The sequence below is a fragment of the Drosophila arizonae genome, chromosome 3, assembly GCF_054131065.1.
Source record: "Drosophila arizonae isolate 15081-1271.41 chromosome 3, UAZ_ARI_1.0, whole genome shotgun sequence".
NCBI classification, from domain to species: domain Eukaryota; kingdom Metazoa; phylum Arthropoda; class Insecta; order Diptera; family Drosophilidae; genus Drosophila; species Drosophila arizonae.
In genome coordinates, this window is record NC_142923.1 from 14,435,518 (window position 1) to 14,448,096 (window position 12,579).

Consider the following 12,579-nt stretch of genomic DNA (forward strand, 5'->3'; position numbering starts at 1 on the left):
AGTTCTTTTCCGGCATCACGAGATCATCAAGTCAGTTTGGTTGTGCTTAAAATTTAAAGTAAAAAAAAAAAATAATTAATTTAACTAAACCAAATAATAAAAAGAATTTTTGACAAAATAAAAACTCCCGAAGTCAATAATTAAAAAAGTGAAAGCGATCGCGTTTGATTTTTTTTGGCATTGAATTGCATTGAATTTGCAGCGCGCAGCTGCCCGTCTCAAAATATATGTAAAACATATATACATTTATTTATATATATACATATATATAGAGATCAGATTTTCCATTTTTTCAGTGGACTTTTGTCCATTTTTTTTCCTTTATTAGATACCCTAACTTCGCGCCAGCAAGGGTCACCTTGAAGCGGAAGTTAGGGTACAAAAAGCCGGCAGAGCAGCATAACGCCGAAGCGACGGGGGAGAGGAAGGGCTGCATCAGGAAAAAAAAAACGAAAAAAAACCAACAAAATAAAGAAACTTTAGTGCGTGAACAAAAAAACCATATGCATTTCTGAACACGTGAAAAAAAATAACTAATGAACTAGAAATTTGGAAATAAAGTCGTATTTGCATGTGAAAGAAAAAAAAAACTGCGAAAGAAAAGAATTTGTGCAAGACATTTAAATTGCCGACGGCAAGTGCTAAGTAAAATTTTTTTTGCCGAGAGAGATGTAAAGAAATCAGAAAAACTAGTGGTTTACAAGCTCAATCATAAAATCTATAATTACTATATATACAATTAGCACACAAAACGAAAGCAATAAATAAATATATATATCAATAAATAAATATATACCAATAAATATATGTATTTGAATAAATAAGTGAAAATGAATAACTAAGAAACATAAAGCAAAGTACAGCATCAAAAGAAAAAAAAGAATCCACACACAGTTAATACCCTATAATAAAAACTTGAAGTAAGAAAAAAAAATTAAAAAAAAAAAAAAATAACTAACAAAAATAAAGCTAGAAAAAAAAAAATCAATTATGTGTTAAACCAAAAAAAAAAAAAAAAAAAAAAAAAAAAAAAAAAGATAAAAAAGTTAAAGATCATGTTGTTCCTCCCTTCCCGCCAATATACCCCATTTCTACACTTAACAGCTGACCACGCAGAAAGGCCTTTCGTCGCGGGAGTAATAAAAAAAAAAACTGTAAGTGATTAACCCCAATGTGCCCTTGTCCCCAATAATTTGCAAAAAAAAAAAAAAAAAATGAATAAAGAAAAAGTTTAAATTTATTTAAATAAAAAGAAAAATATGGAAAAATTTGAATAAAAAAAAAAAAAAAAAAAAAAAAAAAAAAAAAATTAAAATTAATACAACAATGAATAAAGATTTGGATTTCTTATGTTTTTCTATTTTTTATATATTATTATACTATTTCTGTGAATTGATTTGTTTTTTTTTTGATGCAGCAAATATAAACATGAATGAAAAGAAAAAAAAATTTTAATTACACTGAAAAAAAAATTTAAATAAAATTAAATTAAATAAATAAATAATAAGTAGTACTATAATCAATAAAATTAATAATGCTAGAAAAAAATTAATAATAAAAAAAAAATAATAATAATAATAAAAAAAAATAAAAATACATATATATAAATAAATAAACAATTAAAAATTTTTTTTAATAAAATTTAACCACAACAAAATTTTATAAACAAATGTATATATAGAAATTTTTTTTTAAATCAAAAATAGAATGAATCAATACGTATTAGACAAAGAGAAAAGAAGATAAAAGAATAACGTTTTAGAAAAATAAAACCAGCAGAAAAATAGTAGTCGTATAGTTGTAAGAGAAGTAAAAATTATTATTGAAATGGAAAAATAACTGTAGCAATGAAAATTTTATATATAAGTTTTGATTATTAGTTATAAGAACTTTGTTTTTTTTGAGTCTGCGTACTCAACAATAAATTTGGAAAAAAAATGATATCTACAAGTTACGTTAGTTATTGAGAAGGAATCATGCGATTCTAAAAGTCCAGTAAGTTTGGTTATATAATGGGGTAGGAAGTCGTCTGATTTTTTTTAATGGGGGTTTTTACAAATTTTTAAATTAAAAACCATGGTAGGGTTGGGTGGAGAAGCGGGTGCCAATCGTCACCTAAGGCCTCGCCTCTTCATATTTTTTTTCTGGTATAGGTACAACCTCTGTGTTCGTCTTCCCCCCTTCCCCTTCACTTCGGTCCTGTGGACCATCTTTAGGGATCTTAACAATTTAAAATTTGTGTTTGGGAGATTTGAGAGATAACAAAGAACCCCCCCACACTCCCGAATGAGCTAAGGGACCAGGAGATCCCGCCCGTTATCTCTGAATCTATGGCAAGCAGTGTAGTAGCAGAATATATAGCACGCGTCGGCCTCTATACATATATAGACCACCCGAATTCCATTACAAATTTTATGGCGCCCAACGTGGGGCACTGAGGAGCGTTGATCTTTAGCGATATTATGCGATCTTATGAGGTAGTGAGCGTAGTAGTCTTTAAAGATTATATGCTTTCAGTGTACCGACTCCAAAATGAGGCATACTAGACTCGAGTTTACTTTTAAATGAAGTTAGTAGCCGCATTTTATATTTGTGAATATCCGATACGCTAACGATAGTTAGTTAGATAGTTCGTTTATAGAGTGGTAAATTAAATGTAGTTGTATTGGAACTCTAGCATTTGTCTGAGAGCGGATGCATTGCCGACAACGCATTTTCTTTACAAGCCCACTCCTTTAAACACAAACAAAACAATCGGAATTAAGATCAGTTTTCACAATAGCTCGTTTGTTTTCGATAACCTTTTATATCTTTATTGAAGTACATGTGACTTCAAGAATATAGGTCCGCTTCTGGAATCTTGTGTATTTAGCTAAGATTGGATACCCTGCCGATGATGGATACCCTATAATTTTGAAGATAATATGACAATAAATTTATAATCGGGTTTTCATTCCCGATAATAAAAGTTGGTAGATGTAGTACATTAATGTTGTAATTAGTACATTACTTTATTGATGAATATTGCTTCGCCAATTTGACATCGGATGTTAGATGCAATAGCCCAGTCTGTATTCCCTATGTGCTCATACCAGAACTTAAAAAAATATGGAATTGACTTCCTCCCCATTTATATTAACCAAAACAATTCATTATTAGCTTTGTATTATCAAACTTTCTTTTGTTACAAAAAATTTAGGATTTCTGTTTGTAGAACCGTTTTAAGATAATAATTGAAGCCACTATGCCTCTTGCTCGTAGTCCGCAACGTAATTCCGCATCTTCGGATGATGCTACGAAGAATTGCGACATCTGTGGTCAGATTTTGACAAATACACAGTCTTGCTATATCACGAATTGTAAACATATTTATCATAGGCGTTGCCTGGAAGAGTGGTTGAATGATCGCAACACTTGTCCTAATTGTGCAGCGGTGATAAATATACAAGATTTGAAGGTAGTTATCGGAAATTGTTCGCCTCAATCGAAGCAAGCAGATCCGTCAGTCCCAGGTCCAAGTTCTCGGGCAGTGACTCGAAACTTGGCCAAAGCATTAAAAGAAGTAGATAACCAGAGAGTCACAGCAGATCAGCGTGCGTTGGAGGTGAGTGAAGAGCCGTTAGTTGAGTTAGACAATAGTATTGGCACCAACCAGAATGAACATCCTCCTTCACGTGGAATGAACACTAGAAGACGAGGTCGTCCTTATCGTACAGGTACCAATCGGCGCGAAGATCACGCCCCAGTTGATTATTCTACAATTCAAAATATGATCGAGCAAACCGTAACTCGATTAATGTCTTCTTTGAATTTAAGCAATCGGTCTCCGCCTAATGCTTTACCGCGTCCGTCTGTCCAAATGTCATCGTCAAGTCAGACATCAGTCCATCCGAGTAAAGTCGCCCAAATTATACAAAAATGGAATATTCAGTTTGATGGTACTGAGGAGGGCTTAGGTGTAGACGAATTTATGTACAGGGTAAAAGTATTAGCTGAGGACACGTTAGATGGGGATCTGGAGGCTTTGTGCAAGCATATGCATATACTTTTCGCCGGAAGGGCAAGAAACTGGTACTGGAGATACCATAAGAAGGTGGAACGTATCATTTGGGCAGATTTTTGTTTTGCGCTACGTCAGCAGTACACGGATTATCGATCCGAATTTGCAAGTAAAGAGCTAATACGCTCTCGAAAACAAAAAGTAGGTGAATCTTTCACAAATTTTTATGAGGGGATTGTGTCGCTTATCGACAAATCTTCAGTTCGAATCGACGAAGAAGAACTGATTGAAATCCTTAAAAACAATCTTCTTCCCGAAGCGCGTCACCAGCTGTTATATCAGCCGGTGCATTCCGTAGGTCAGCTTCGAAAATTGGTCCAGATGCACGAAAATTTAGTTGCTGAAACTAGTAGCCAAAGGGAAAGTAGTTCTCGTCTCAAGCAGCCCTTTCAGAGGCGACCAATTTATTCAGTTGCTGAGCTCGATGACGACAACGGGCAGATTGAGGGCATAGAAACTGAAATCGCTGCTGTCCAACAGTCAAATATACGCTGCTGGAACTGCGATACACCAGGACATGTGTGGGAAAATTGTTTAGCGGAGCGTCGCGTGTTTTGTTACGGGTGTGGTGCACTTAATGTGTATAAGCCACAATGTAAAACTTGTATCCAACGCTCGTCGGAAAACCGACAGAAGGGTGCGTCCAACAACAACAGGATGCCCCCTGTAAAGACCAATTGAGATCAGAAGAGGCGATCAACGCTGTCATCCCTGAAGCTCCTTCGCCCGAATCCAATTTAAAGTCTGTTCAAAATAAAAATATCAAGCCCCTGCACATGTTACCTTATCATGAACGCCTCAAAAACTATCTAGAAGTAAAACATAGGATATTTAATGAAAAAAGTCCTTTAAAAACTAGGAGTGCTTTGCGTTGCAAAGCTTACTATAAAAAGCTAAGAAAATATAGAAAGTTTCTAATTTCAGCAATAATTAATGATAAAAATGATTCGCGTTGTTATGCCAGCGTTAATTTTTTTCAGTTTACTGAGCTGGGTCTATTAGACACAGGCGCTAATGTTAGCTGTATTGGAGCCTCGCTAGCTTTAGAAAACTTCTCTAACTATTCGGAGTTTAAGTCACTTACATCCCAAGTGCAGACGGCAGATGGGAAAGCTCATAGCGTGGTTGGTGTACTGAACGCCCCAATTAATTACAAAGGAACTACGAAGACTCTTCGATTATATATTATTCCATCAATTAAGCAAAGATTAATTTTGGGTGTAGATTTTTGGAAAGAATTCTCTCTAGCTCCTCACGTAATTAGCGCTATGCAGTCAACTTCGGAGGAGTTTGATAAAAATTCCACAGCTAGCACAGATTTAGTAGATAATTCATTCCCATTAACTGATTTAGAATTGCGACAATTAGAAGTCGTAAAATCTCTTTTCCCTAATTGTCAAGAAAAACTAGGCCGTACGCATTTGATTCAACATCATATTGATATTGGTGATGCACGACCAGTTAAACAGCGTTTTTATCCAGTCAGTCCGGCAGTTGAAACGCTATTGTATAAAGAAATCGACCGAATGTTAGCCCTTGATGTTATAGAACCATCGATTAGCGCCTGGAGTTCTCCCATGCGATTGGTAGTGAAACCGAATAAAATTCGGCTATGCTTAGATGCGCGTAAGCTAAATGAAGCAACCAAAAAGGATGCTTATCCTTTACCAGCGATAGAAGGTATATTTTCGCGTATGCCAAAAGCAAATTATATCACCAAGCTTGATCTAAAAGATGCTTTCTGGCAGATTGAATTGACCAAAGAGGCAAGGCCATTAACTGCATTTACCATACCCGGCCGACCTCTCTACCAATTCAAGGTAATGCCTTTTGGCTTGTGTAACGCTCCAGCAACCATGTGTCGTCTTATGGATGAATTAATACCCCCAGATCTACGCTATTGTGTATTCGGTTATTTAGATGATGTATGTGTAGTTTCAGAGAGTTTTTCAGCCCATTTAGCAGTGCTAGTACGCCTTGCCGAACAATTTCGCAAAGCAAATTTAACATTGAATATTGAGAAAAGTCAGTTTTGCGTTAAAAGCGTAAATTATTTAGGACATATCATAGGCAGTGGTGGTATCTGCACAGATCCTTCGAAGATTGATTGTATTAAAAATTGGCCATCACCAAAGAACCTTAAACAGGTTCGAGGATTCCTAGGTATTTGTGGGTGGTATCGAAGATTTATAAAAAATTACGCCGAACTCACATGCCCTATAACTGACACACTCTCAAAGAAAAAGAAGTTTTTATGGCCCGTAGAAGCACAAGAGGCTATGGACAGATTAAAGCTGATTCTTACTACAGCGCCAGTTTTACAGAATCCCGATTTTGAGAAAAAGTTCTATCTGCACTGCGATGCCAGTAATTATGGAATTGGAGCCGTGCTAGTTCAGTTATCCGCAGAAAATGACGAAATGCCGATTGCGTTTATGTCAAAGAAACTGAGCCGAGCACAGCGAAACTATAGTGTAACGGAACGAGAATGTTTAGCCGTAGTTTTAGCTATAGAGAAATTCAGGTGTTATTTAGAAATGCAGGAATTTGAGGTAGTTACAGACCACTCAAGTTTGATGTGGCTGATGCGTCAACAAAATGCATCCGGTAGACTTGCCCGATGGATTTTCCGCTTACAGCCATATAAATTTACTATTTCTCATAGAAAAGGCAAAGATCACATAGTTCCGGATGTCCTTTCAAGGATGTGTGAAGAAGAAGTTGCAGCGTTAGAAATTGGCCCGATTGTCGACTTGGACTCAGATGCTTTCTTTGACTCTGAGTATCAAGAGCTCAAGAAGAAATTTACTCTTGAGAAATCCAAATTCCCAGACATTAAGATATCTAGCCAGTTTATTTACATTCGAACAGAACATTCTAAATGTGTAGAAGACCAGAATGAGAGTTTGTGGAAGTTATGGGTTCCCGAACGACTTAGAACAGATGTGCTTAAACAAGCTCATGACAGTGCGATTTCATCACACTGTGGGATGCAGAAAACAATAGAAAAACTACGGAGAAATTTGTTTTGGCCAGGATTAGCTAACGATGTGCGTGCTTACATACGTAGTTGCGACACCTGCAAGGAAACTAAATCTCCAAATCAAATTCTAAGACCACCAATGGGTTTACAGTCTCCCACATGCAGACCATTTCAAAGACTTTATGTTGATATTCTAGGACCATATCCCAGAACTAAAAGTGGTAATATAGGCTTGTTGATTGTTCTAGACCATTTTAGCAAATTTCATTGGCTGTGTCCTTTGAAGAAGTTTACTTCATCTGTCATTCAGGAATTTTTGCTGAAGAATATATTTCACTGTTATGGAGTTCCAGAAGTCTTAGTGAGTGATAATGGTAAACAATTTCGTGCTAATGATTTCAATGCATTTCTGACAGAATTGGGAGTGAGACATGTGTATACCGCTCTATACTCACCACAGAGTAATGCGGCTGAACGTGTCAACCGCTCAATTCTATCTGCAGTTAGAGCATATCTAAAAGAAGATCAGACAGAATGGGATAAAAACATAACAGCTATTTCATGCGCATTAAGGTCGTCACTTCATCAATCATTAGGTTGTTCGCCTTACAAAGCTCTCTTCGGATTAGAAATGATTACTCATGGAGCCGATTATCGTCTCTTGAAAAATTTGTCGCTTTTAGAAGAACCGCATCTGTCTGTTCAAAGAACTGACAAACTCGCTTTGTTGCGAAAAGATCTGCAAAAGAACATTCGTACTGCATATGAGCGCAATGCCGCACAGTACAATCTAAGGTCCAAACCAGTGTCCTTTAAGGAGGGTCAGGAGGTTTTCAGAAGAAACTTTAGTCTCAGTAAATTTTCACAAAATTTTAATGCGAAGTTAGCACCGCAATTTGTTAAATGCCGAATTAAAAAGAGGCTTGGCAATAGCTTCTATATTTTGGAAAATTTACAAGGCATAGAAGTGGGAACGTATCATGCGAAAGATATTCGTATCTGATTCCCGCTAATCTTCCAACTATCGTGTCAGATTATCGTGTATGTAATGGTCGTAGCAGAGTTATTGTACCTAAATAATTGCAGTGCATATCATTCGCGACAAATGTGTCGCCTGCACTGCAATGACCGCTGAGCGGCCCAAAAGCGAGCCTCGAGAGCGAGCTTTTGAGAGAAACTCTCAAAGCTTTGGGACTCAGCGGGCGAATTGCACCTATCTTCGCGTCTCACTTTCCAAGAAGAGGAAGAGAGGAGACTGGAATGGGGGACTATAAAAAGAGCCACATGGGTCAAATAGTTCTTTTCCGGCATCACGAGATCATCAAGTCAGTTTGGTTGTGCTTAAAATTTAAAGTAAAAAAAAAAAATAATTAATTTAACTAAACCAAATAATAAAAAGAATTTTTGACAAAATAAAAACTCCCGAAGTCAATAATTAAAAAAGTGAAAGCGATCGCGTTTGATTTTTTTTGGCATTGAATTGCATTGAATTTGCAGCGCGCAGCTGCCCGTCTCAAAATATATGTAAAACATATATACATTTATTTATATATATACATATATATAGAGATCAGATTTTCCATTTTTTCAGTGGACTTTTGTCCATTTTTTTTCCTTTATTAGATACCCTAACTTCGCGCCAGCAAGGGTCACCTTGAAGCGGAAGTTAGGGTACAAAAAGCCGGCAGAGCAGCATAACGCCGAAGCGACGGGGGAGAGGAAGGGCTGCATCAGGAAAAAAAAAACGAAAAAAAACCAACAAAATAAAGAAACTTTAGTGCGTGAACAAAAAAACCATATGCATTTCTGAACACGTGAAAAAAAATAACTAATGAACTAGAAATTTGGAAATAAAGTCGTATTTGCATGTGAAAGAAAAAAAAAACTGCGAAAGAAAAGAATTTGTGCAAGACATTTAAATTGCCGACGGCAAGTGCTAAGTAAAATTTTTTTTGCCGAGAGAGATGTAAAGAAATCAGAAAAACTAGTGGTTTACAAGCTCAATCATAAAATCTATAATTACTATATATACAATTAGCACACAAAACGAAAGCAATAAATAAATATATATATCAATAAATAAATATATACCAATAAATATATGTATTTGAATAAATAAGTGAAAATGAATAACTAAGAAACATAAAGCAAAGTACAGCATCAAAAGAAAAAAAAGAATCCACACACAGTTAATACCCTATAATAAAAACTTGAAGTAAGAAAAAAAAATTAAAAAAAAAAAAAATAACTAACAAAAATAAAGCTAGAAAAAAAAAATCAATTATGTGTTAAACCAAAAAAAAAAAAAAAAAAAAAAAAAAAAAAGATAAAAAAGTTAAAGATCATGTTGTTCCTCCCTTCCCGCCAATATACCCCATTTCTACACTTAACAGCTGACCACGCAGAAAGGCCTTTCGTCGCGGGAGTAATAAAAAAAAAACTGTAAGTGATTAACCCCAATGTGCCCTTGTCCCCAATAATTTGCAAAAAAAAAAAAAAAAAAATGAATAAAGAAAAAGTTTAAATTTATTTAAATAAAAAGAAAAATATGGAAAAATTTGAATAAAAAAAAAAAAAAAAAAAAAAAAAAAAAAAAATTAAAATTAATACAACAATGAATAAAGATTTGGATTTCTTATGTTTTTCTATTTTTTATATATTATTATACTATTTCTGTGAATTGATTTGTTTTTTTTTTGATGCAGCAAATATAAACATGAATGAAAAGAAAAAAAAATTTTAATTACACTGAAAAAAAAATTTAAATAAAATTAAATTAAATAAATAAATAATAAGTAGTACTATAATCAATAAAATTAATAATGCTAGAAAAAAATTAATAATAAAAAAAAAATAATAATAATAATAAAAAAAAATAAAAATACATATATATAAATAAATAAACAATTAAAAATTTTTTTAATAAAATTTAACCACAACAAAATTTTATAAACAAATGTATATATAGAAATTTTTTTTAAATCAAAAATAGAATGAATCAATACGTATTAGACAAAGAGAAAAGAAGATAAAAGAATAACGTTTTAGAAAAATAAAACCAGCAGAAAAATAGTAGTCGTATAGTTGTAAGAGAAGTAAAAATTATTATTGAAATGGAAAAATAACTGTAGCAATGAAAATTTTATATATAAGTTTTGATTATTAGTTATAAGAACTTTGTTTTTTTTGAGTCTGCGTACTCAACAATAAATTTGGAAAAAAAATGATATCTACAAGTTACGTTAGTTATTGAGAAGGAATCATGCGATTCTAAAAGTCCAGTAAGTTTGGTTATATAATGGGGTAGGAAGTCGTCTGATTTTTTTTAATGGGGGTTTTTACAAATTTTTAAATTAAAAACCATGGTAGGGTTGGGTGGAGAAGCGGGTGCCAATCGTCACCTAAGGCCTCGCCTCTTCATATTTTTTTTCTGGTATAGGTACAACCTCTGTGTTCGTCTTCCCCCCTTCCCCTTCACTTCGGTCCTGTGGACCATCTTTAGGGATCTTAACAATTTAAAATTTGTGTTTGGGAGATTTGAGAGATAACAAAGAACCCCCCCACACTCCCGAATGAGCTAAGGGACCAGGAGATCCCGCCCGTTATCTCTGAATCTATGGCAAGCAGTGTAGTAGCAGAATATATAGCACGCGTCGGCCTCTATACATATATAGACCACCCGAATTCCATTACACGTTGAAGCCGAGACTGCGAATCAAAGCTTCTGCTCTCGTCGTGCCAAACCTGGCTGGTAACATCCCTTCGTCCCCAGTTCCGCAACTCTTGTTAAACAAACTTCCGAAAGTTCAGCTAGCTGACCCCGAGTTTTACAAGAGTGCGGAAATTGATGTCCTGATAGGCGCGGATATCCTTCCGACTATCATTCAGGGAGGCTATCACCCTAATATTTGTGGGCCTCTTATAGGTCTGGAGACTATTTTCGGTTGGGTACTGACAGGCCCACTTTCACAGATGATACCAGGAACGGTCTCCTCCTTCACAACTCAAGTTTCTGTTTCGGAAGAGGCGAAACTTGAGTCTCTGCCAACCGTATCATCTGACGAAGCTCTTCCATTCCGAGCTCCCGACAGCACCACTCCGAAAGTGAGGGTCGGTTTCAATGCTCTCCGTCCAGCACTGAATGACAGCCTGAATAATATTCTTTGTTCAGGCCCATTATTCCAACCCGATCCTCGTCCTCCTTGTGCTGTCAAACTGACCTCCATGTTGTGTTCTAACGAGCAAGCAATTCAACCTCCAACTCATCCGATCTTCCAGATAAAGACGCCGTCATCCAAAAGCAGCAAGCCACGCGGTACCAATTCCTTCCAGTGCCGCGTGTGCCCAGGAACCCACGGACTCCGGAATTGCCAGCGTTTTCTGGGCCTTTCAGAGGAGAAACGGCTGAGTGCGGTACTTATGCATAAGTACTGCACGAACTGCTTGGCTCACGAGCACTCCGGGCAATCCTGCCGCAACAAGGGACGTTGCAAAACGTGTGGCCAGGATCACCACACGCTCCTGCATCTCCAGGGATCAGCACGTCACTCCGCCTCGGCTCTCAAAAAGGCGGTCACAGCTCCGCTGACGGCTTTGATCCGCACACCAAAGGGTCTCCAGCTTCAAACGCGACGTCCTAATTTGCAATCCTTGCAAGGGGGGGGAGTATGTTAATGCCAAATCTCATTAACAAGAATTGCTCCTCCCGCACCACACAATGTTATGTTATTAACAGCATTCTGTTGTGTACTGCTGAGTACTTCCTCTCACACACTTGTCACTTGCCTCTCCTGGTACTGACTTTTCGATACAACTATATATTCACAATACTATACGAGCGACACAGCTCTAATCTACAAATAAAGACGAGGAAACTACAAGCCGGTCTTTTACTTATCGGCGACGCCATCACTCCAACATTAATCATTCGCAACGTGCGCCGCGCCAAACTCATTAAAAGGCCAAGCAGCGCTACTCTAAGCCAAGTGAAAAGTGGAAAAGCATTTAAGCAGAAGCAGCAGCAGCAGCAGCAGCCGTCGACGAATCAGAGAAAACATTTTCAATTTACCCAAGCGAAATGTAATTTAAATACAAATTTTGGAGACCAAGTGCCCTCAGGCACGGCACTTGCCGATCATCAATTGGCATTTTGAAGTGGCCGACATTTTGGCTTCAGCTCTGTGGCATTCGTTCGCTTTTGGCCTGAAAATTCATTAGCCCAATATTGAGCTAAAGCACTCCGAATGCAAATTTGTTTTAGCCAAAATGTAATTTTCAATATGCGAAGCACCCCAGAAACTGCCGCCAACCAAACGCATTCGCTTTGAACTTCATTGCCAGTGGGCTAGTGGGCGTGGCACTTTATTGCCAGCGATTATCGCCGCTTCATTGGCAATTGCTGCAAATTACTTTAAATGGAATCCGAATTGAGAATGGAAGTGGAAGTGGAAATGGAAATGGAAATGGAAATGGAAATGGAAGATGGCAAGTTTCATCAAACTGAAATTAAATATATATTAAATAAACACACATTAGC